Genomic DNA, 6,072 nt, shown 5'->3' with positions numbered 1-6,072 from the left:
TCAGACAATAAAACATTTCAAAATAAAGAGACTTCCTGTTTTATTTGTTTGTGTTTTAACTTGATGTACAGTTTTGAGGCCTTCTCTTATAAAGTAGTGAATAGATGTTTTTTGTATTGCTTCTTGAAGTGCTGAAGTAAACTCGCCAGCAGAGGGCACGGTCTCCCAATGACCAGGACAGGACTAAGCAAAGTACATCCTATGTTCAGTAGGTTGTAGAATCACATTCAACAGCAAGAACTTGAAGTAATCAGTTTCTCTGTAACTTTATCAGTCTCGCGTCATGTTGGAGGAATGCTGTCCCACTCGTTGCAGTGTTACTTCATTTCTTTGAGATATGTGGACATTGGTTTATGCACAACTCTCACAGCATTGGAGTCAGCTGAGGTATTTGGCTGAATCATTGAAACACCTTCATCCTTCTGTTTCTCACCTGTCCTGTTGCAGATTTGCTGCTGTCATCAGGATCATTATCCTGTTGCATGACCTAATTTTGGCCAAGCTTCGATTGTCAGATAGACGACCTCACATTTGACTCTAAAGTCCTTTGGTATACAGAGGAGTTCAAGGTCAACTCAATGACTGTTAGCTGCCCAGGTCCTGTGTCTGCAGAAGAAGCCCAAATCATCACCCCTCCACCACCATGCATCACACTTGTTCTAAAGTTTTGTTTTTCAGCAACTCTGTTGCTGTACACTAAAGCCAAAAATCTCTACTTTGGTCTTGCATGTCCAAAGAAATTTGCTCCAGAGGTTTTTCTGTTTGTTCAGACACAATTTGGCAAACCTAAGCTGTGCTGCCATCTTCTGACTTCTAAATAAGTCACACTTGTTCAAACCTTTTCCTGATTTAACTATCATGAAGTTTAACATTTAGCATGCTAACTGAGGCCTGTAGATTCTGATATAACAGAGTAGCTCTTGGGTGTTTTGCAGCTTCACTGAAGGTTGCACAATTGTGCATCTGCCAGAGAATCTGCTTTTATAAAGGTACTCACACTTGCTGATGATCACCTTATCAAGTGCATTTGATCAGCACCACCTGGCTGCTACTTACCACCTTAATTATTATGGAAGCAGTAAAGGTGTGCTTATAAGGGACTACAGAGTCCTGTGGAGTCCTTTTCTTCCACATGACTGTAACTGTGTAATTGCCACTCTGGCAACAGAGGATGTTTCTGACACACTTTGTAACATGAGAAGAAAATAATACATTCTCACCCCTCAAAACCTCACCGGGAGTAGCACTTTATCACTAGCAAATGTTCAGTAAGAGTCATTGCACATTGAAATATTTCTTATCAGGAAATGACAATTGTTCTTAACTGAAACTGTGAGCTGTACGGTTAATGTTTACCTTATACTTATTCATAGTTTGAGTGTAGCTATAAACAAGGTTGAGATCTGTGTATGTGTGTTTGTTCAAATTATAAGGCCACTCTCCTGTTCCTCCTCTTATTTTCTCATCCTGCTGCTCTGCTTTTTCCATCTCTTTCTCTGTAATGCTGTTTCCCTTTAAAACCCTCATTGCATCTACAGACTAGACTAGACTCTCCACTCTATGAAAGTCAGAAGTTATTTAGATAACAGTCTCAGGATGTCCGTCATTAAGATACCGGGGTCATCTGAGGACTCTTATAAATCATTTTGACTCTTAAGAGTTGCATGTTCTAGTACGTGTTTCTCACCATAACAAACTAACTGGAAAACATCATGGAAAAGGAGCCCTGACGCTACGCCAGACCTTTGACCGGATCTCTGAGTCATGACAGTAAACTATTGCTTCGTTGTACCAACAAAAGCTCCAGAAAGTGAAAGTAACAATTGCATGCTGAAATTGTCCTCCATTGCTGATAAACTAGGCTTGCAATAGATGTGTTTTTATTGGCTGTGTGGAAATGTTCACAGGCTAACTGTTTCCAGATGGGACTTTGAGGAGAGCACATATATCATTCAGCAAAAGGGGGAGGAGAGAGAGCTCAGAGAAAGAGCAGCAGGGGTCTGTCAAAAGCATTCAGCTCTACTGACGAGGGCATTTCCTGTCTGGATTTGGGAGGATTAGGCATCCATGCGTAGGGGGGTGTTTGTATGCTTTGCATGTGGAGAGTGGGACCAACACACAAGACTTTTTGTGGGATTCTTGTCCGTGTTTGATGTGTGCAACTTTGCTTGTAGGGCAAACAGTGATTTAGTGTCAGTTGTCTGAGGAAGAAACTTGGAGCTGCTAGATTGTGTTCCAGTCGGGCTTTTCTGAATTTCTGCTTTGTCACATTAAAGTTTTGCTGTATGCTACATAAAGCAGAAACTGAATTTAAAATAAACTAGCAGTGTTACTGAGAAGGCCTTGTTGCGTATAAAAAAAAAAGGAAGAAAAATCTGGAAAGTCATAAAAAGAAGTTAAATGCAGCTTCATTGTTCACTTCGAACGTTCCTTTGCAGCTTGCGGGAGATATTTTTAACAGTAAGAGTTGCTGACATGGGACAGAGACAACACCAAGCTCTTTTTTTTTACTGCACTTGCATTTGTTTCCAAGACACTTGACCCGTTGCCTACTGGTGGTGGTCAGAGGGTGGCTGTGGCTGCAATGTAGCTTGCCATCACCAGTGTGTGAATGTGTGTGTGAATGGGTGGATGACTGAATGTGTAAAGCGCTTTGGGGTCCTTAGGGACTAGTAAAGCGCTATACAAATACAGGCCATTTACCATTTTTACCATATTTCTGTTCACTCTACAATGCTGGCTATTATGTGAAGTCTTGTTTTTTGACCTGACTCTAAAGATTGTACAGGTTTCTGTGCAGTTTGTTTTCAGCAATGAAAAATCAGAAAAAAGAGGAAAGAAAGTCACACATGGACGAGCCTCTGTGCTGTTTAGTATGTCAAAAATGTTGCATGTTAATGCTTCACTCACCTGACTTTCCTGAAAAGGAAAGTAGATTAAATTAGTAGATTTTGACTGATGGTAGACGTGTATTGAGCTAAATCTGACCTGGTGGTGCTATGAAGGCACCGTGTTTCACACACAGACACATTAAAGTTGGATGTGTAGTATGGTAGGTCTGAAAAGTGAAGCCTTAAACTTGCATTCTTTTGGTTTGCCAGCATATGGTTGCAAAAATTCTTTGGGTTGTACTGAGGTTTTGCAAAAACATGGCATTTTGTGGTGGTATGGATCAAGCCAGTACAGCCTCAGACACACCGGCCTAGAGACTGGTCTGCAACCACTGCTTGTGAGGGAAAATGAGTATTCCCTGACTGTTTGCTGGAGGTTGATGGCAGTCACTAGAGAAATGACTGATAAACTTCCAGTTACACAGGTCTACAGACCAGTAATGGATCACCCCCTGACAACTACCTGTTGATAAGAAAAATGTGTTTGCTAAATAGTCAGCATAAATTTCCCTATTTTTGCTGTCGGTTGAAGTGTGTATGGAAGTGACGAACACTACAACTACTCCATGAGTTGTAGTGTAAAATACTACGCACAACAGAAATGGGCACCTTTTGGCTTTACAGTAAAATTTGAACTTTTTGAAAGATCCCTGCTGTAGCCCTGAGGTGCAGCGTTTACTTTGAAGGCTACCATTCTACATTTCTGTCTTGCTCCGAAACTTTTCAAGATTTACTTCTGCTCAGCTAGTAGTTAACAAGCCTTTGTAGACAAACATGGAAACTGCATTCAGCCGTGTCAGTCAGCTTGCAGCCAAAGCTATCGCAGTGAGGTTTTTGGTGCAGTACCTCCTTCACAACTGGTTTCACACAGCCAGAGCCAGCAACTTGCCAACCTTTCCAGTCTTGGAAAATACGCTTTTCCCAAGGAACCAGTGGTTTGGTATCATGTCCAACATGGCTAACAACTCTTGTAGTCTTCAGGAGAAGTTTAAGGAAAAAGGGAATTGGCTTTCTTGCTCTTTGTCCATGGTAAACACTTTCCATGGGCTCAGTCACTAGTTTGCTTGTGGATGCATTCATGGTATCGCGTGAGAATCCCTCTGATGCACTGCAAGATATTTCAATCAAAACCAGGAATGTGAATCTTGTGCTGGCAGCAGATAAAAGTTTATTCTCCAAAATATCACCTGGCATCAGAAACGTATGTGAAAGTTAGGGCTGCTCCAAGTATTCTGCAGGTTGTTGTTGTTACTCAGGGGCTGTCAGTTTATTTTGGTAAGACTTTGAAATCTGGTCTTGCTCAAAGGTGTGTTGAAAACTGCTCGGTGACAGTTAGCCCAACATCAAGCCAAGTGTTTACTTCATTATCAGATTTTGTCTCCTTACTTTTGCTTTCTGTTTGCCCTCTGCTATGTGATTCATGCTCACATTGTATCACATCATCTGCTTTCTGCACAAGCCAACTTTAGCCTGAAAGTCCAGTAAATTCCACCTATCAAGCTGAAAGATTTCCTTGATGGTCTGAAGCTTGGATTCATTATTCGTGATCTGAATGGCATCCATTTAACTGTTCCCGTGAAAAACTCGTATGCTGCAGGCAAGCAGCATCTAACTGTGAAATTCAGGAGAAAAAAAAACCTATTTGACCTCAAACAGAGAGAGGAAAAAGATGATTCAACACACATGGAGTACATACAGCTGACTTCCCAGAAAATCCTCTTCATGGGAAATAGTAAGCCAAACTAGGGGTGGCTGTAGCTCAGGAGGTAGAGCAGGTCATGTGCTGATCGGAAGGTTGGTGGTTTGATCCCCGGCTCCCCCAGTCTGCAGACATGTCATCTCCAAGAGATGTGCTTCTACATCACTGCTAGAGGGTGGAAAAAAACCCCACATTCACAGCTTAGAGTCATCAAAGTAAGGCGTTAATCATTACCTTTTTTTTTTACCTCTATTTTTGGTTTCCACCAGTTGTTCAAGACAAAAACCAGCTCGTAAAAGCTCCTCTGCCACTGAAAATAATGCTCATATAAAAACCGTGACCTGAATCATGAACGAAACACAATGAACCAAATCAGAGAGAGCTCGGAGGAACTACCGCGTTCAGCAATAACTATGTTTGAGAGTTAAGGTTCAAATGTGAATGTATACAGCAACGCCTATGAGAATCTGAACACCAGCGACTGGAAAATGAGACAGAGGTGAGATTTTTTTTAATCTTGTGCACACAAGTTAGGAGCTCTGCATCTGTAGATTGAACAAACTCAGATTTTAAGGGTTTGTTAAAATGCTCCAAATACAGACAAAACCAAGGTTATTTTACTCTGCTTGAAAATCTCAGTGACAGTTTAATATGTGGTGTCTAACCATGCTTACTCTGGATGTCATTACTTTGTGCCCCTGTAACATTGCAGGGAACCTGGCAGTGATTTGGAGTAAACATGCTCATTAAAGAAGTGTGTAGGTGTGCCTTCTTTCATCTTCAACATTGCTAAAATTAGAAACATCCTGTGTCAGAGTGATGCTGAAAATCTAGTTCATGCATTTGTTACTTCTAGGCCGGACTGTTGTAACGATTTATTATCCGGATGTTCCAAAAACTCCTTGGATTCATGAGACAGACACCCTGTCTATTATTAAAATTAGTCTTGAAAGTTCTATTTTGGCATGTAGAGCTGGATCAGCTGATCCTGAGCCATCCCTTAGTTATGCTGCTGGTGCGCTTCCCTTGATGGACTCAGCATTTCTTGGCCACACCCACATTTTCCACACATCACGTGGCTACATGCCATTACTGCATGCCATACACTTTATTTTAGACTCTGCTTTTGTTTCTTTGTTCTCTTCTCTGCCCCCTCCCGGAGCCTGGTTCTGCTGGAGGTTTCCTCCTGTTAAAAGGGAGTTTTTCCTTCCCACTCTCAACTATTGTGAACTGATGCAATGAAAAAAAGAATTGAAATGCAGATCAAATTTGGGTAAAACAGAACAGAGACAGTGGGAAACTGTTCTTTTAAAACTCTCTCTCTCACACACAATATAGGAAATCATGTCAGCAGAAAAAAGATAATCATATTTGCCTTGGATGCATAAGCCAGAGAAGACACAAAGGAGCTCCTGACCTCAGGAAGTCACAGACTTACTCTGAGTGCTGGGCCCAAGCCAAGATACACGAGAGGATTGTAGC

The sequence above is a fragment of the Diplotaxodon limnothrissa genome, linkage group LG6 (genome assembly GCF_057381915.1).
Source record: "Diplotaxodon limnothrissa isolate DT_005_m linkage group LG6, D_limnothrissa_male_GT1.1, whole genome shotgun sequence".
Classification (NCBI taxonomy): domain Eukaryota; kingdom Metazoa; phylum Chordata; class Actinopteri; order Cichliformes; family Cichlidae; genus Diplotaxodon; species Diplotaxodon limnothrissa.
This window is presented reverse-complemented; position numbering follows the sequence as displayed.